The sequence below is a fragment of the Pinus tabuliformis genome, chromosome 7 (genome assembly GCF_031772625.1).
Source record: "Pinus tabuliformis cultivar Carrire ecotype Pingquan chromosome 7, CPIR1, whole genome shotgun sequence".
In the NCBI taxonomy this organism is placed as follows: Eukaryota; Viridiplantae; Streptophyta; class Pinopsida; order Pinales; family Pinaceae; genus Pinus; species Pinus tabuliformis.
In genome coordinates, this window is record NC_142293.1 from 1268416987 (window position 1) to 1268438016 (window position 21030).

A 21030-nucleotide genomic window follows, 5' to 3' on the forward strand; every position below is an offset into this window, starting at 1 on the left:
TAAGATTGTATCCACTGTGCATAAGTTTATAAATGATGATGATAATGAATGTATTTCCACTATGTTAAAAAGATGAATGCTTAGTCAAAGTTGAAAAATAATCTAAGTGTTGAATGTTAGGTGTAGTCCGTACTTGAGAGTATTGGTGAAAAGAAACTAGGTAGCGGTGTTGCGCCTACCTATGTGTGGTTGAAAGACTATCGTTAGGATAGGGCCCTGACAACCACAATCCCATGGAAAATTTTAGGGGCGAATGTTCGCCCTTAGGCGAAATTAAGGGGTTTTAAATTTTTAGTGGGCAAATATTTTGTATCATAGTACATTTTTACAAATCGCCTCAAGTAGCCCACCTTATTTTAAGGGAGAGGGTAGAAAAGTTAAATTTAGCCCTTGAAATTAGGAGTTACAACCTTCCATTCGCCCTAATTTTCAAGAATAGGTTTTATTTAAGTGAATCCTATGGGCCAAATACCATATTTATAAAAGAGGTATGGTAAATTAATAAAAATATAAATAAATGAGAGGTATGGTAAATAAATAAAACATTTTTTATATTTACTCCATAAGTCACCTTATATACATGCAAGGGCGTAAACAAATAAAAATATAAATAAAGTGGAGGTATGGTAAATAAATAAAACCTCTTTTTATACTTACTCAAAAGGTATGGTAAATAAATAAAAATAAAAATAAACTAGACGTATGGTAAATAAATAAATCCTCTTTTTATATTTAGTCCATAACCCTCTTTCTATTTATGAAGGCTCAAAAAAGAGGTTTTATTTAAGTGAATCCTATGGGTTTTATTTAAGTGAATCCTATGGGCCAAATACCATATTTGTAAAAAAGGTATGGTAAATTAATAAAAATATAAATAAACGAGAGGTATGGTAAACAAATAAAATATTTTTTATATTTACTCCATAAGTCACCTTATATTTACAAACACTCAAAAATGAGTTATATTTAGGTGAAACCTATGGGCCAAATACCATGGGCTAGATTATTATTAATACCATGCAAAAAAACATTATTAACCTTAATATTAGTATTAATAAAAATAAAAATGGCAAACAATATTGACACATGGTATTCACATGGAATGTAGCCTATTTAAATGGGGGAATTAAACCAGCATAGATCCATCTTTACTCTGGATCTAGTAATCCTCGAGAGGGATCAAATATCTTGATATGCAAACTAGCATAGAGTGAAAAAATATTTGATCCCTCTTGGGGCATGGTGGATCAAGAGTAAAAATGGATGTTGTAATTTAATGTATGTTAAAAATTTTAACTTGGTTTAAAAAAAAAAAAATCAATTATTAATTTTATTAATTTTTATAAATTACTAATAGTAATTTTTAAGCTCCACGTTTATGATAACCCATGGTAATACCATGTTATTCATGTGAGCATAGACTATTTAACGGGGAAATTCTATCATTTTAGATCCATCTTAATTCTGGGTCTGCCAAGTGCTCAGAGGGATAAATAGAGTTCATCCCCTGAGAGTGGTAGATGTGGAGTTAAGATGGATATAGGTTGGTTTTTATGATAATGAAGATATTAAATAGACTTAGGAAATTATATTGTAAAAACATCTTAAGGTGAGTGGTTAAAGCTACATTTAGTCACTTCACAAAATTTAGTAAAAAATACCAATATTTCCATTAATATTGGTTTTTAACTTTTTCTAATTTAACAAAAGAATTCAAAACAATGAAACCTTATCACTCTTTCCGCATCACCCTCGCGGAAGATTTCTCACCATTTTTCAAACATTCTCAATATGATATCTTCATGAAAAAGTTTAGGTACTGATGTTGGATTATTTGTTTGAAAAATAAGCTGGTTTGTACAACCTTTCATCTTCTATGCTATTCTTAGTTTGTCCTAATGATCTGTAGGGGTCGAGGTTGGAGCCACTGCACCATATTTTCCTAAAAGGTGGAGATTGTTCACAACGCTGTTAAAAAATGCAAGAGCTATGAGGGTATGTGAGACCTATGAGGGTAGTGAATTATGCTAATAAGCAAGTTAGATTGGGAGAGACATAATTAAATTTTATTATTTAATTGAAGATTTCCAATTAAAATAATAATAAATCTACATTTATATATTCATATATTGATTGGAAGGTTTCTCACAATGGTCACTTCTTTCAATTAAATACCCTTCAAGCCTTTGGGATACCTAATACTTTCTTATATAATATATTTGGGGCTTGCTACTTGTTGGCATGTTGGGTTAAACAAACTTGATGTGTTTTTTTTTATCTCACAATTGGAGTCTATGGAATAAGAAAGAAATTTGTTAACTTGAAAAAAGTGGTAGCTTGACAAAAGTTGTAGAGAAAAGATTAATCTCTCCTACCTTGATAGAACTCGTTGTCAATATCAACACCTACAAGAACTTTATTGTAGAATATTATCAAAACTAATAGAAGCATATGAAAGAGTGTATTGTAAGAACCTTGACAAACACGACCACTGAAACTTGGAACATTGTTTGTAGGAGGAGAAAATTATGTTTCTTTTTTCCCAACATGTATGTTGTCAATGTCAACACCTACAACAACTTTGTTGTGGAATATTATCAAAACTAATAGAAGCATATGAAAGAGTGTATTGTAAGAACCTTGACAAACACGGCCACTGAAACTTGGAACATAGTTTGTAGGAAGAGAAAATTATGTTTCTTTTTTCCAAACATGTATGTTAGTATATTACAGTTTAATGAATATGTTTTCTTATTATCATATATGGTTTCATACCTTAACAAAACATTCACCAAGACTTCACAATGTTTTATTATTCAATCAAAGATTTGTCAAGATCTTACAAGATTTTATAATTTAGTGAAAGATTTTCCATCACTGTACAAGATAATATAATCTGGTGAGACATTCACCAAAAAAATTATATATACATATTATATTATTGATAAAATCGCCTCCCATTTTTCCTATGTATCATGGGGATTAACCCATTTATTATACATATAAATTTAGGGTGGTTCTTAATATTTTCCCTGCACAATCCGCTAAGCTTTTTCTGGTACAAGCCATTGCCTTGGTACATGTCACATAACCTCTTTGTTGACGAAATTCTTGTCATGGGTATGCTCTATCATTTTTCTTGGTTATGTCTCTTTCACATTTTCAGTAGATTTTCTAATGCATCTGGTTTACACATGAATGCTAATAAATTTGTTCTATATCATGGACAGTCTGACTTGGATATTGTTTCATATATCAAAGGTTTATTTGGTATTGAGGCAATGCTAATTCAAAATTGTTTGAAATATCTTGGTTATTGTATCAAACTCTCTTGCTACAGAATTGCTGATTGGCAATGGCTTGGTGATTGATTCTTCAAAAAGATCTATGGGTGGGAGTTTAGATGCATGTATTTAGGAGGGCGGATTATCCTCACCCAAGTCATTTTGTCATAAATGGGGGTCTATTGGGCTCAACTCTTCCATATTCTTTCATCCATCATTAACAATCTAAACCGCCTAATGGCAAACTTCATCTGGGGGGAGAAGTCGATATGGGAAAAAATACCATTTGACCAAATTATCCAACATCACTTTTCCTAAGTGTATGGGTGGATGGGGAATCATGGACTTTCGTCGTTTCGGTGGAGCACTACTGATAAAATCCCTTTGGAGAGGCTTATTTGGAGTTGGAACAGGGAGCAAGATCATTCAACATAAGTATCTTAAGGATAAATATTTCAGTTTTTGGTACAGGAATGGCACCATTGGCATCAAATAGGGATTAGCTATCTGGCTAAGCTTCCTAAAAGTTGAAAAGATATTTATCCACCATTTTGCTTGGAAGTTTCAATCGGGTAACCGTATTCTCATCGGAATTGACCCAATCTTCAGTGTTGGAACATATTTCACCATATCTAAGAGGATTATCCAACATCTTAATGGACGTGTCATATTCCTCTGGGGTCAAGTCATAAATGGTTGGCAAGGACCACTCCCTATTTGGAAAAAAGCCTAAGAATTGGGGTTTTTTGGTTAAAAGGAACGAGAGTGGAATCAGACTATATCTACAATGATGCATCTTGGCATTTGCCACACATGATCACAGGACAAAAGCATATGGTCAGGAAAGATGGGAACTAATAACATCATAGTTGTTGACACATACTCTACTCTTTCTAGCATGGTCGCCAGACAAGGGGAGCACCAAATTTTATATGCCTTTTGGGAAACTAAAGATCCAATTAAAGTTATACTCTTCACATGGCTTGTCTATCATAATAGAAATCTTGTATGGGACAATTTACAAAAAAGGAATTGGCATGGTCCTGGGATATGCACTATTTCCAAAAATGATGTTGAGGATAACGACCACATCTTTTTGCATTGCCAATATACTATTCAGGTATGGAAAAAGATAGCTTCCCTCATTGGCTTCCCGTACATTCACCATAACTGCATCAGGGACTCATATTAAAATGGTGGTGTGCACAAAAATCTTCCTAGAGAGCCATTCCCCTTTTCCTCTTCTTGGCCATCTAGAATTGAAGAAACAGGTACATCTTCCAGAACTCTTTGGAAGATTTTTTTTTATTATTATTGAGAGAATCACCACTAATCTTTCAATATATTTTGCTCAATCCCCATGCACTAATATCGGTCCACATAAGCATATAAATACACAATTCATGTACCCATTGGGGTTTTTCAATGGGGCAACTCAAAGGAACTCCTGTGCATGTGGCTTTTGGATAGCTATGACTGTTGATTTGTCATACGAGATCTACTGGAATGGTGATTGTGGTACCAATAAGAAAGAAAAAGCATTAGCTCTCTGGGGGGTCCTATGGTTCAATAGTTTCCTTAGAAACCCCATTTTTCATATTTATGGAGATTTGAAGATTATTATTGATCAAGTCATGGTGAGGGCCTCCATCAATAACCCCATGCTACAAGGATGGCTGGAAAGGATTGAAATTCTATGGCAACTCCATGGCTGCTCCACAATCCAGCATATTGGAAGGAACCTAAACAAAGAAGCAGATAAATTATCCAAGAAAGGCTTACTGGGGTCGATTGGCAAATGGTACTTGGAGATCACTTGGGAAGAATACATTCTTGATATGGGTGACTTCCCATTTCTGGGTTAAATCACTAGCTTTCCTGTTCACACTCTTTTTTGTAAATTTTGTTGTATATGTATATTATCTTGTTTTTCTGCTGCACATTGAGGGAATGTGGCATATAGACATGACTGTTTATGTTTTGATAATACAGTTTCTTTCAGGTGTATAAGATATGTTGAATATAACATCTCTTAGTTGAATTGATCATCTTTCTTGGGATTTTAGTGGTGATTTAGATCACACCTCATCCTCCTTATCATGTGATTTGCGAAGATCATATACATTCCGTTGAATGTTGACTGTATGTAACTATCATATAGTTTATCTGTTAAGAAGAAGACGAATTTAAGAAATTTTTTAGTGTTAAGATCTATCTTTTGATTTCTAAAGATTCTAATTACTTTCCATATTGTCAATTTTTGGTTTATAAATTTTCGAATCCAATCAAAATCAAAATCACAATGATGTTTTTCACAGTGAAATCGACTTTTAAAAATTTATGCATTCATTCAATTAATAATCAACAATTAGTGTAGATAATGGCATCGCCCTAGCAGTGCCCATGGTTAAAAATGTGATAACATTAAATCTATAATGGTGGAAAGATTTGACTTTTTAATACTTAGGTAAAGACACCTTAAAGTAGTGATGAACTATATGCTTATATTTAAAGAGATGGTATGAAAGCATTATTATATTTAAAGAGATTATATGAAATCATTTTATAGCTTACGTATAAAAAAAATTGAGGGTTTCATTTCTTATGATGGATAGTTTAAATATCACTTAGTGACTTCTTCTTAGAGTATAAGTTAATCTCGTAGGTCCCAAATTTTTTTTAATAATATTTTATTATTATTATTATATATATATATATATATATATATATATATATATATATATAACTAAATTAAATAAATATAATGATGTTTTAGAAAGCTTGACTTTTGAGATAGATATGGGTAGTACAAATTTTTACTCTTCTACTTGTTTGAAGAACTAAGATGGGGCAACACGTACTCATAAAGTTTAATGCATATTGATGGTCTACATGACCATATCATTAATGGGATATCATATGGTTAAGTAGAATAAAGAACCACGAAGGTGGTGGATCTATCACACATTTCTCAATCTTGAAATTCCTGTGGTAGAGTGTGTTAACAAGGCCTCCTTCATGGTGTCTTCCATGCACAACATTCTTTCGTTTGACTTGGAAATTACCTGCCTACAGAGCATAGAAATCTGATTTTGATTTGGTTGTGGTGCATTTGCACTCATTCGGGAGGGGGTGCATATTCCTATTGTCCCACTTGATTGAAGAAGTGTGGGACATGGCGGCACATTTGTACAAAGATTAATGCATATGGATCACCCTCCGACAACTGGACCCTCACTGAGATGCATTGCACAATTTTAGCCCTCAGTGAACATGTATTTCTCCCTAGAATTGTGCATATATTGAGGTTGTCTTGCAGGCAGCCTACACTGTGCAATCCTGGAATTGACCGAACTGACTGTGACCCAGAATAGCACAAAAAATTCTTAGTAAGCCATCTCAATCTATGTTTCTCACAAGTGAGTCAACCATCCCTCTAGCTGGTTAACCAAAGAGTTTGATCGGGTAGTGACCTCGGGACTCACTCGCCCAAAAAATTGCGCAAAAGCTGCAGACCTTGCCTGCTCTACTAACTGAAGAAATTGCGTTGACATGCCAGATATACACTTTGTGTCCATCCATGTCTCCCTCAAAAAATTGCATAGTTTTTCCAGCCGAACACCCAGACAGTTGGCACGCTTCTCACCCAAAAAATTGCACAGTTTTCATGAGCAGTCACCAATATGTCGAGCATCCCACTCAGCTCAAAAACTATGATGGGATGTCCAACAGGCCAGCCTCCTAGAAATTGTGCATTTGCCACTAGCAGCACCCTTGTAGCCCGCTGCCAGCTCCCTAAGAAAAATGCGGTTTTTTCCCGGCAAGCGTCCTGCAACCCGCTGCCACCACCCCAGAGGAATTGCACATAATTTTTTGCCAAGCCCCTCTACTTCCTACATTGCTTCCCACAAAAAAATTGCTTATATTTTCCCACCAACTGAGCCAGATCCTGCGGACAGTCACTGCTGATCGGAATTGTCCATCTCAATCTCCCAATGACTTCTGCATAATTTTCAACGGCAGTACCTAGAGACCACATCCCAGCTTGAAATCTGCCTTGCACAATTTCTTGGCCTTTTCTTTTCTTTTAGTCCCTCGTATATGTAATAAAATGACAATGCATCATGGTAGACTAGGAGGTTTATGGATTTGATGTTGTCTCGTCAGGAGTGATTGCAGATACAGGTACATGGACAAGACGGATGGGATGAACAAGGAGAGCACATGCAAGGAGATTTTTTCGCGAACAGCTGAATGAACGATGCATGCAAGGATATTTTCTTGTGAATGGACGATGCATGCGAGGATATTTTTTTGTGAACTGACAATGCATGCAAGGAGATATTTTCGCAAACAAACAAACACATGAAGCATGTGAAAGTACAAGTGAAGGAGCGACTTGCACATGCAACATCAAGTAAACACCAAGACCGTCAAAGACTCCGCACACCTTGCCATATAGAGGTAAATCTATGATACACCAAGAGCACATTCATCACTTAGCAGCATTGCAGCTCAACATGGACACCACCAAAAACATGAACATACCAGCACTGTCATGTCGAGTCGTGTCATAAGTAATCTTGACCACATCACTACTGTGGGCCATATTGTTGTAAATCAATGTAATGTAACATGGAAGTCCAAGAGAACCACATATCATATGAAGAGTCATGTAAAGCGAAAGAGTCAAATAAGTCAAACAGTCATGGGGGAAGTCAAATAGTCACAAGGGCTAGTTATACCCTTGTTTATAAATACCCCCTCATTTGTACATGCAATGGAATTTTTCACCTTGGATCCTCCCCCATAGCCCTAAGAGTCTGTAATCTTTTCTTTGAGGAGTGAGTAGTGGCTTCAACGCCCCTCTCATGGGGTTAGTGATGTATGGTGTATCAATGTGTCCTAGAACTTTCGCTTAATTCAGAAGCCTGATAACATGCCAGCACGTTTTCACACATGTATTGTAATTGTTTGTAAAACTGATCTTAGAACACTTGTAATGCATGTTGCTTTAACCTATGTTAAAACGATTGAATTATTTCGGTTGTTTTAATACATATGTTTATGAAAATGTGTTGTATAAGTTGTTAACATTGTCTTGCCCGCGTGGGATGCCTCACCAAACATTAGACAAAACCTTTCCCATAAAATTGTTATAACGACCATCGCACTCACACAAACTACTTTGTTGAGTGTTGTACATGTTATCTCCTCTTATATGTTGTGATTGTTGCATCAGTGTGGACTACTCCTCCGGAAGCTGTGCATCTCCTGTTGTGTTGTGTGTCTGTGACAGAGTTGGGACTCTTCCCTTCCAACTGGAGACTCACATCCACCCCCTCCCTTTGTGGCGAAAGAACCTTGACACAAGTAACACTAAGCACTCAACAAGCACGCGAACCTCGGCATTTGAAGACGAAGCAGACCACTCTCACGTGATGACAAGAAGAAGCTAAGGGATATCTTTAAGATAATGGCAATCGAGCCATCATACTAGAAGAGACTTCTACACCAAACAGTGTGAGGTCTATTTGGGACTTCATACTAGGAAGATCCCCTGAATGTTGGTGGGTCCAACATCGTCAACACATCCCAAATACTTCAACTTAATTTTTCTCTCTTTCTATGTAAAGAATTTGAATATTATTGTGAAAAAATTTGATACAATTAACACACAACATTTAACAAGTGTAATATGTAGCGTTGTTTCTTAGTACTTTCCTATTATGTGTAATTGATAGAAAAGCTTATTGTAACTAGGAAAAAAATAATACTACTACTATGCAAAATAATGTCTATATTTATAGTGATTTTTTAACCTACTTCTTTTTAATTATATTACTATTTTCTTACACTAACTTCGATTTGTATCTCAAACATATCATAAAACATGCTTCCTCATGGAAGTTAGTGACATTACAACTCCTAATTACTATAGTATGTTAGTTGTCCTATAACATAGGATTTAGACTGTGTCGTTGTGATCACCAAAAAAGATATCTTAAATTTGTGTCTCAAGTATATCACAAACCATGATCAACCATGGCAGTCAGTGTCATTTAAAAATGTCAGTTAGTACGTTATGTTAGATACTTTTAAAAAGTAGGTTAAAATATCACTATAAATATAGACATTTTTTTGCATAGTAGTAGTATTATTATTATCATAGTTACAATAAGTTTTTCTATCAATTATGTTGAATAGGTAGGTACTAAGCAACAAAGCTGCATATTACACTTGTTAAATGTTGTGTGTTAATTGTATCAACTTTTTTTATAATAATATTCAAATGCTTTATGTATAAAGAGAGAAAAATTAAGTTGAAGTGTTTGAGACGATAATTGAAATATTCTTTTATTTAAAAGCAAAAAAAGTTCGAGACAATTTAAAATTGTTTCAATGTAATATTCCATTTTGAAAATTATGAAATTATAAAATTGCTAGAATCACTTTTAGCATAAATAATTAACTCATCCAAATTATAATGTAGCACTATTGAAACTTTTTAATATAGAGAGTAATTTTGTACTTTATGATTTCAATATTTTATTGCACTATGTTTATTAGAATATGCCAATCTTAGTTGATATATTCTAATAGATATAATGCTTTAAAATATTTAAAGCATAAAGTACAAAATTATTCTCTATATTAAAAAGTTTCAATAATACTACATTATAATTTGGATGAATTAATTATCTAAACTAAGAAAAATATATATATATATAATTTTATAATCTTTCAAAATAGAATATTACATTGAAGCAATTCTAAATGGTCTATAACTTTTTCACTTTTAAATAGTCTGAATTTTTCCGAGTGATTATTTATTTTTAATATTAGTTAATTGATTTAATTAACTTTACATAAAATTCCACGCAAAAAATTTACCTATTAAATACCATATACCATTTTTAATTCACCACGTAGAATTTAAACAATGCGTTATCTAAATTAAAAAGGAGATATTATACCATGGTTATATCCCAGATATTATACCATGGTTATATCCCAGATCATAAACACATTGTTAGTCGCTTCCACTCATGACCTCATACATTAACTAAGGTATAATACTTGCTTGGCAGCTGGTAGATTGGATATTTCGTATATTTTCTCGCCGTGTTGATCGAGTGGATGATCAGACGTCCAAAGAAAGAAAATTTATTATAATTTAATTGTTAAATTAACAATGAGATTATTATTATCGATTACTATTTATAAATGTAAATTAATTAAATTTCTAAATATAAAATTATCCACCAATACTTTATAGAATTTTTATTATATATATTAACTATGACCACATTAAATAACTACATTCTATTCTAATCCAATTTTATTAAATCTATTTTTTTAATATTTTCGTAATTAATTGTTGTCATTCAGTGCTAATATCTTACTCAACCGTTCCGACTAGAATCCTACTCAACCTATTATGATTCCAAGTCATTCCACACCCTAATCCCCCTACCCTAAGGTTTTGTGGCCTCCTCCCTTGTGGGATGATTGTTAATATGTTAAGCTTGGTAAAAAATAAAAAAATATGTTTATTTAACTATTTATTTAGTTTAAAATAAAATTAATATTAATATACTTTTTAAAATTTATATTTAAATGATGCTATTTTGATATGATGTTGAAAAATAAATAACATGGAAGTAGACATTTAATATATCTAAGCACTAAGAAATATGTTGATGATGATTAGTATCCATTAAGAATTATATGGTTTATTTGATTTTAAAAAGGAATGAAATTACACTTAATTATTTAATATTGGATTTCTATGGCCATGTTATATAATATATAAGACAAACAATTTGACAGAAAGATTTTTTCATCTTCCATCCTTTTAGTGTAGCAAAAGTCACACTCTTTTATTCCATTATATTTTATGAATTGACTAAATCCCAACTTCACTATGAATCTTACTTGAGCCTAATCAATATAGGCTAAAGCATGCCTCAGAGTTCAACCTAGGTGGATGGGATGACAAGCCACAATCCCAACCACTTTAGCTAAGAACCATTGGCAAAATAATATTATTTTTAATATCACATTTAATTTGCATAATGATCTTCTCCTTTATTTCTTAATGGTTTAGCCCAATTTATTAAATAATTACATATAACTAGAAATATTCTACCATTTCTTTTATATAATATATATTTTTGGAACATCTATTTATTTTTATGGAAGCTAGAGATATTATATGAACAAAATTTGCATCCTTAAGATGCAACAAAATTACATAAAACTTTATAGCCACCCAAAAGACTTTGTTTGAGTGGTTTTTATAAAATTATTTAAAATGCTATAGAAAAGAATATATATATATATATCTAACTTTGTAGGGCCAACAAAGGATATCTAATTTGAGATTTTATTTTGTTTCTTCTATAAGCTAGGTTAAATTTTATGTAAGTTAGGGTAAATTTAAAAGACATAGGATGAGTCTTACTTATGCCTACAAGTGTGTCACTTGAAACCAAACAATTATCATAGGAATGTGGCTTTGGACTAGATAATAAGTCCAAATTTGAAAACATAGTTATACTAATTAAAAATTGGGATAGAGAATAATGAAATGCTAAGGTTAATAGGCCTACGACTGTCATGTGGTCCATGTCGACTATTGATCTAAAAGCAAAAAATGGAAAATAAAATCATGAACCTTCAAATGTGGGAGTCCACCTAGATAGGATTAGTGTAGAAAGTGGCTTCCCCAAAACTGGAGAACTCCAAATAAATCATTTTATTCACTGTTAGAGATAATTGAATGTAAATTTTCATAAGCTAGAGTTGTGATTCATTTAAGTGTGGGAGAATCTTTTATTGTTCTTCACACCCATCCACTTAAACCTTTCCCATTATTATTTTGATTTGCCAATATATGGCAATAGTTTGGAGGTACCAAGTGCACATAGTGCTAGTGTTACCAATCTCTGGAATCTAATGTTGAATTTCACATTTCACATCTGTTTTTAAGATGAAATGATGTTCAACTTAAGCTTCCTATTGAAGAATGTGAATTTCATGTCAAATGGCTTGGAAGGTATTCTCCCAAAAGGATGCTTCAAACCTTTTCACATTTGACTTTGTTGTAGAGTGTGCTAGCTCTCTCCTTCCCTATCATCCTCAATGACAGGAGGAGGATCCAAACCTTAGAATTATGACTTGGAGGAAAGAGGAACTAGGCGAAAGGAAACTAAGGTGTAGGAAGGAGCAGATAATGAACATAAAGCACTTGGAAACAACAAGGGAAGGCTGCAAGTGAAGAGAAGGAAGACAAGACCAAAAGAAGGTTCATAAGGCTTGACAAAAGAAGGAAAAAACTAGGGGAAAGCTAAAGGGAGAAGCCTCACCCAATAAGGAATTATAGTTGCATGGAAAAGGAAAAGACTAATTGCATATAGAAATAACAAAGGACAAGGCCAATAAAATAGAAAAGACGAAGAAAAAATAAAAGCTCCCCCAAAAAAGCTTGTTAGAGAAACCACCTTGACATCTTTTAATGCCACCACCGACCATTAAGAGGATTTTGCATAATGAAGGTATGACTTAATAATAGATGTGAGTAGGGTGAAATTCCCTTGATTTTAGCATAAGTCAGAGAGTAAATGAGTTTGTCTTGAAACTGAGATACATGTCCCTATTAATAATGATGTTAACAATGAGTAGATATCAAGGTTGCGGGATTGTTAAAAGAGGACATCATGGAGATACCTCATATGAGAATTATAAAGTAGTACATAGAAGAAACTATTAAAGCCTTCAATTAAATTAGTAGGTTATAAGTTGCCCTAAGTGGTACCATTTAAATTGATAATGGCTATAAGCGCTGCATCAATTAATATATAAGCGCTGCATTAATTGATACCATGTCTTAGTGAGCTAAATGAAATTGAAAGTGACATAGTGAGGAGCCCAATGCCTCAACTTCTCTAAAAAGCTAATTAACAGCAAACTTTTAGCACAAATAGCAAACTTTTAGCACAAATAGCTCACACTTATCCGTAGGTCATTCGGAAAGGAATCCAACCGACCCCATGTAATCTTAGAAATGACAGAATACAACAGGGGAATAGGCTAGGCCTCAAGGCAAAGACAAAATATGGCCAAATATTGAGGGCGTCTCAATAGCAACACTTGCGGTTACTACAATCCCATCTCCATAGGTTTGTGCTACAAAGAAACAGCGGGGATTACTTATCCACTATGATAGATGCACTCTATTATACGATATGTATTTTCCGTTAATGCAGATTATTACCATTTCATTATTGCTATTCCAGAACAGTGGGTCAACGTATGGCTCTGGAAAATTTTAAAATCAGTGTCAGTTTATATTAAATTTGCATTTATCGCCTTAAAGTGAGCTTTCATAAATCTCGGGGTGCTTTTAAATAGCATACCGTTGATCCTTCCAAGCAATGTGTCTCTTACAAAGTGTGTTCCATATGGAATTTCATACTTTTACTGCTATTCTGTCTTTCCGTCTGCCCGTAACATTAATGGCAGGCCGCGAGCGTGCTGTCACAGCAGCTGTTGTTGGTTTATTTTTCTGTTTGCTCTTCATATGACTGTTGCAGAAGAGAAGAATTAGGGGCAGATTGCCTCCAGGACCCTTTCCATGGCCAATAATCGGAAATTTTTACCAATTGGTACAGCCCGCTCGCCGTACACTTAAAGGTCTTGCTGACAAATATGGCCCCATTTTCTTTCTGCGCTTAGGTTCTATCCCTACTGTCATCGTTTCTTCTTCTGAGATGGCCAGGCTCTTTCTTAAAACCCATGATTTGGTGTTTTCCAGCCGGCCTCTAACATCCGCTGGGAAATACATATTTTTCAATTCTCAGGATGTGACCTTCACTCAGTATGGAGATCACTGGAGGAAAATGAGAAAAATATGCGTATTAGAACTCCTGACTTCCAAAAGAATCGAGTCTTTCAGGCCCGTGCGAGAGGAAGAGGTGTTTGCCATGATCCGTTCAATCTGGGAGGAGAGTGAGAGCGGAATAATAAGCGTGAACCTGAGCAAGGCCATCTCTACTCTCAACTCCAACATTATTTGGCGGATGCTGGCAGGGAGGAAATTTACTGACGATGATTTAGGTGAGGATTTCGGAAGTTTTAAGGATTTAATAGTTGAGCTGATATCTACAGCGGGAGCTTTTAACATCGGAGACTTTATTCCTTGTTTAGATTGGCTTGATCTGCAAGGCATCAAACGGCGCATGAAGAAGATGCATAAAGCATTCAATGAATTTGCAGAGAAAATAATGGAAGACCGCGTTCCTCATCGCATGGCCTCGACATCGAATCGCGAGAAAGAGGAAGAGCCCTGTGTTAAAGATTTCATCATGTATTGCTCGAGAAAGCTGAGGCCGACTCCAAAATGACGCAGGAAACTTGTAAATGTGGTAGAAAATCTGCATAGATGAATCTAACTAGTAAAGGTTGAACACACAGCTTTGCAGAGCAAAAACACTTAGAAAAAATCGAAAGAAAAAAAAGAATGGTTCATTAGAAAATAGGTTACAATGCTCATGATATAGCATCACTGGTTGAAGATCCCAAGGTAATGCACTATAGTGGTGATCAATGAGAAGACTCAACACCTACAACAAGTTCTGGAGAGAACTAGCCAGTTGCGGAGTGAAAGAAGGAGAAAATCAGGGAGTAAATCATGCAGAAAAACTAACCAGTTGTGAAGTTAAAGAAAGAGAAAATCAAGGAGTAAATCACGCAGAAGAACTAACCAGTTGCGGAGTTAAAGAATGAGCAAATCAAGGAGTAAATCATGCAAAAGGAATCTTGCATGTGGTCCCATGCTCTAACTCATAGTTCGCATGTAGGTGTGTAGTACTTCCAACACCCCCCCTGAACACCACTATGGGGAAAAATAGAAAATGGGCCCTGGCAACTAAGGCCAAAAGTCACCCAAAATACAGTGCAACTTGTACTAAAATTGAGGAAAGAGGGAAAACCTCGTGGGAAAAACCCCCCCTCAAAATACAATGTAATCAAAAGAAAAGAGGAAGAAAAGACAATTGCTAAGCAACTGTGTCCTTCACTCCAAGACGATCGCACAGAGAGCGAAACTTCTACTCAGTGAATGTCTTGGTGAAGATGTCTGCAATCTATTCTGCTGAAGGACAGAACTGCAAATCAATGACCCAATCATGTACCAAGTCTTTGATGTAGTGCATATGGATCTCTATGTGCTTCGTCCACTGCCGCTGTACTGGATCCCTGCAAAATTTGAGAGTGCTCTGGTTGTCACACCAGATGACAATGGGCTGGTGGAACTGGACGCCCAACTCAGTGAGAAAGTGTTGTAGCCACAGAGCCTAAATGGTGATGTTGACTACTCCTCTGTACTCGGCCTCAGCTGAAGAGAGAGCAATAACAGCCTGCTTCTTGCTCGACCAATAGACAGGGCCAGATCCTAGACTGAGTGTATATTCGGAGGTGGACTTGCGATCAATGTTGTCTCCCGCCCAATCAGAATCTGTGAGGCCAAGGAGATTCAATGCAGTGCCTGCTGCATAGTGAATCCCGAAGGTGATGGTGCCCTGCAAATATCGGAGGATGCGCTTGGCAGCATTCCAGTGTAGCTCATGCGGCTCCTGCATGTATTTGGAAACTGCCCCTACTGCATATGAGAGATCTGGTCTAGAGTGGGTGAGGTACAATAAGCTCCCCACTAGCTGTCGGTAGAGAGTGCTGTCAACTAATGGAGTTTCACCTCCATCCTCAAGGCGGACCCCAGACAGAGAAGGAGTCGGTGCTGGCTTGCAGTCAGTGATGCGAAATCTCTCGAGGAGATCCCGTGCATACTTAGCCTGAGAGAGTTTGATGCCTGTGGCATCCTGGCTGATCTCAAGACCAAGAAAGAAATGTAATGGACCCATTTCCGTCATCAAGAACCTATCATGCAAGGCCCTCTTGATTGTAGCAATGGCTGAAGCTGAGCTGCCAGTGATTAGAAGATCATCCACATACAAAACTAAGATAAGAAGAGAATCATGTGTCCTAAGCATGTAAACATTTGGATCAGACTTACATCTTTCAAAAGTTTTGTGATAAGAGAAAAGAATCCATCTTCGCATACCAAGCTCTCGGGGCCTGCTTAAGGCCGTAGAGAGATTTCTTCAGTCTGCAGACCAAAGATGAATCCTGAATGAAACCATGTGGCTTCTCCATGTAGATCTCCTCAGATAGGTCTTCGTGAAGAAAGGCATTCTTCACATCCATCTGATGTACTTCCCACCCCTGGGCAGCCGCAATGGCAAGTGTAAGGCGTATGGAATCCATCTTTGCTACTGGAGCAAAGGTCTCGTCATAATCAATGCCATGCACTTGTTGGAAGCCTTTGGCTACTAGCCTTGCTTTCCGTCTGGTGATTTGCCCATCTGCAACACTCTTGGTCCTGTAGACCCATTTGCATTGGACAAGTTTCCTTCCTAAAGGAAGGGGGACCAGATCCCAGGTCTGGTTCTCGAGGAGAGAGTTATACTCCTCCTCCATGGCGGACTCCCAAGATGGATGCCCAGCGGACTCAGCATAAGACTGTGGATTAGAAGACTGAACCAAATGACAATACCAGGATGGCGATGGTTCAGTGGTAGTGAGGACAAGAGGAGGCTCAATAAACTCTGAGCTAGTCCTCTGCAGATCAAAATTATCCCCCACAAGACCATTTCTAGCAGTTGGGTGATCTTGTGCATATATCTCACATAAGCTCCTTGTTCTCTGATTTATGACAGGGGAGTATGATTCACTGTTGGAAGTCCGATCTGGGCTTGGATGTGGATCATCATTTGCATGCACTAGATTTGTATCTGAAGACTCTGTCTCTGCATCTGCATGCTCTACCTTGGCATCTGCATGCTCTGTATCTGCATCTGAGTGTACTGAGTCATCATCTCGGACATGAGGTAGATAAAAGGTGTCTGCATGCGACGATTGAGGTGCATGCGAGAGACTTTCCTCAAATTTGACACTTCGCTCAATGATGAGCTTGTCCATAGAGGGAATCAGGAGTCGGTATCCCTTCACACTGTCAGGGTATCCAACAAAGATGCACTCAATGCTCTGTGGATCAAGAGCTTTCCTCTTTTCAGAGGGGATCTTGGCCCATGCTCAGGAGCTGAAAACACAGAAGTGGGTGACCTCTGGTTTAGTGCTGCTCCAAGCCTCAAAGGGGGTCTGATCCTTGACAGACCTATGAGGAGATCTGTTCTGGATGTAGTTAGCACAATTAAGTGCTTCAGCCCATAGCTTATGAGGCAGTAACTTAGCATGCAACATGCAGGAAGCCATCTCTTTGAGAAATCGGTTCTTTCTCTCGGCAACTTCGTTCTGCTGCAGAGTGTATGGAACTGTGTACTGCAACTGTATGTCGGACTGAAGGCAATGGTTCCGAAGTGATGTGTTAACATATTCCCCCCCCATTGTTTGTACGAAGGGCTTTGATCTTTCTCTCTGACTGTGTCTCAACTAGTGCTTTGAAATCTTCAAAGTGCACAAAAACTTCAGACTTGGCCCTAAGAAGATACACCCAAGTATACCGTGAGAAATCATCAATAAATGTAAGCACATACCTTGCTTTGTTGATGGAAGGATGAGGAAAAGGCCCCATGAGATCACTATGGATCAGATCTAGAGGAGAGGATGCTCTGTGAGTCTTGCCGGTGTCAAACGTTTCTCTAGGATGTTTGCAAAGGACACACCCTTCACAAACTCCTTTGGAGAAATTGATATTTGGCAAGCCTTCCGCCATCTCATTCTTGCTTAGCTGCTGCATATACCTGTAATTTAAGTGACCAAACCTCTCGTGCCAAATCCTACTACTATCATCAGCATGTGTAAGAAATAAGGAGGATTCAGATTCAATAAATTCAGAAAATGTATACAGTCTGGCTCCATTATTTACCTCACCGGTTGCAATTTTGGAGCTGCTATGTAGGTCATATATGTTCACTGCATCTGGAGTGAATTCCACTCTCTTTCCGGTGCCAGAATGAGTGATCTGATAAACTGAAAGCAGTTTTACCGAAAGTTTTGGAACATGAAGCACATCTTCAAAGCTTCCATGTAAAAGTTCCACTCTACCTTTTCCGGTGACCTCAATAGGTGAGTCATCTCCCATGAGGATGGGAGGTCCTTTGCATGCATCCAAAGAGGAATAGACTTCCTTTGCAGCAGCCATATGATGTGATGCACCAGAATCTATAATCCATACATTAGGAGAAGAATTAATTGCAACTAAAGCATGAAAATTGTTACCTTTCCCGTGTGGCGGATCCTCAGTTTTCTTCTTCGTGCCCTGAGGGATGTGGTCCCCAAGGTTGTGCTTCTGAAGGATTTATGCCATTAGGTCAATTTGTTTCTTCATGCAAGAGGATTCTGGATGGAATCCTCTTTGACAGTAGGTGCATCTGTTTCCTTTCTTCCCTTTCTCATTTCTCGAGCCGGAGGAGTCATTGAAGGGCCTGGTGTACCCTTCCTTCTTTGGATGGGAATGCGCTTTTCCCTTGTCATTTTGCTGCTGATTTTTCTGATTTGAATCAGATCTGTGATTTTTATTGTGGCTACCATCATTCACAGCAAGTGCATGCACTTTTGGAGGTTTGATTTTCCCCATGCCAATGAGTTTATCTTGCTAAAAAATAAGGGACTCCATAAATTCTTTGAGAGAAGGCATAGTGTAGGATTTACCTGTTGCGAGCCTTACTGAATGAAATGTAGACACAAAGACGGAGTATTCTGGTCCGAGCTTTGACATAATAGAGAGAACTTGGTGACTCTCCTCCTTGGATTTGTCAATTCCACAACCCTTGAGTTGCATCAATAGATCATTATATTTGGTGAAGAAGTCTTGAATTCTGTCATAGTTCTGTGGATCCAATGACAGTAGCTCCACTTCAAGCAGATGTCCTTTCATCTCATCCTATTTCCCGTAGAGATCTTCAACCTTTTTCCAAATCTCATTGGGAGTATTGTAGGCAGATAGATGAAACTGCAACTCTGGAGAGATGCACATGCATATGGATCCGTGGGCCTTATCCATACGGTTGAGGTACTTGGATTTCTCTATGGCTGAAGTGGGTTCCACTTCTGTAGCCATGGTAATCCTGTACAACCCTTTATGATGAAGGTATCGAGCCATTTGGTCATTCCATTCATGATAGTTGTATGGTGTTAGGATCGATGCTTTGGGAAACTCCATTTCTCTATCAATCTTCGATCTCCAAGCTGTAATACCTGCAAAATAAAGTGCTGGTGCGCCTTTTATCTAGCAACATGTGGGCTCTGATACCATGTAAATGTGGTAGAAAAAATGCACAGATGAATCTAGCTAGTAAAGGTTGAACACGCAGCTTTGCAGAGCAAAAACACTAAAAGAAAATCGAAAGAAGAAAAGAATGGTTCATTAGAAAACAGGTTACAATGCTCATTATATAGCATTACTGGGTGAAGATCCTAGTGTAATGCACTATAGTGGTGATCAATGAGAAGACTCAACACCTACAACAAGTTCCAGAGAGAACTAGCCAGTTGTGGAGTGAAAGAAGGAGAAAATCAGGGAGTAAATCATGCAGAAGAACTAACCAGTCGTGGAGTTAAAGAAGGAGCAAATCATGCAGAAGAACTAACCAGTTGCGGAGTTAAAGAAGGAGCAAATCAAGGACTAAATCATGCAAAAGGAATCTTGCATGTGGTCCCATGCTCTAACTCATAGTTCGCATGTAGGTGTGTAGTACTTCCAACAAAACTGTGAAGGGTGTTGTTCTTGTATATATGTCTCGCCGGCTTCGGCCATTCTTTTATAATTTAGTATCCTCGTTCTTAAAATTTTTTTTTTTCAATATTTTGCACTGATTAAATTCGTATTTGTGCAGGACATGCTCGCAGGTGGTTTGGAGATGACATCGACTACCTTAGAATGGGCAATGAGTGAGCTGCTTAGACATCCCCATGTGATTAAGAGTTTGCAAGAAGAAATCGAATGTGTCGTCGGCAAAGATCAAAAAGTGAATGAATCTGATGTAGCAATCATGAAATACCTCCATTGCGTGCTGAAAGAGATGCTAAGATTATACCCACCTGCGGTGATAACGCTTCCTCATGAATCTGTAGAGGCTGTGACAATCGGAGGATACTATATCCCTAAGAAAACAATGTTGATGGTGAATTTGTGGGCTATGGGAAGGGATCCCAATGTGTGGGGGGTAGATGCTTCCGAATACAAGCCGGAAAGATTCATGAAGGATGAACATGTCAATTCAACAGATCAATCAGACTTCAGTATGATTCCATTTAGTGCAGGAAGGAGAGGATGCCCAGGGGCACCCATGGCTATTCCCACGATTGAACTCACATTGGCTCAGCTGGTGCACATTTTTAACTGGAGAGTTGAAGGTGATCCGTCCCAGCTCGATATGACGGAAGTATGCAGGGCCTCGATTCCAAAGCAAGTTCCGCTGTTTTCTTATCCAGCATTGAGGTTAAGCTTTCCACTCTAGTACAGTTATGAAGCCTAAGAGTGGCAAGGCATCGTGCCGCTTTCCTATTTTCGCGAGCAATGCTTTCTCTATATGCTCTTCTAGTTTGTACCATTGCTTTCGCTACTCCCTTTTCAAAAATAGTTTATGCTCATAGCGTTACCTTGATTGCATTAGCTTTTGCAATTTTTGTTAGATATCTGGTGGACAGAAGATTAGCCCTATAT

General features: G+C 37.0%; 1 pseudogene; it reads left to right on the forward strand.

The window, feature by feature from the left end:
• Positions 1-13750: 13750 nt before the first annotated feature.
• On the forward strand, positions 13751-20824 carry LOC149252057 (cytochrome P450 750A1 pseudogene; annotated as a pseudogene).
• The last annotated feature ends 206 nt before the right edge of the window (positions 20825-21030 follow it).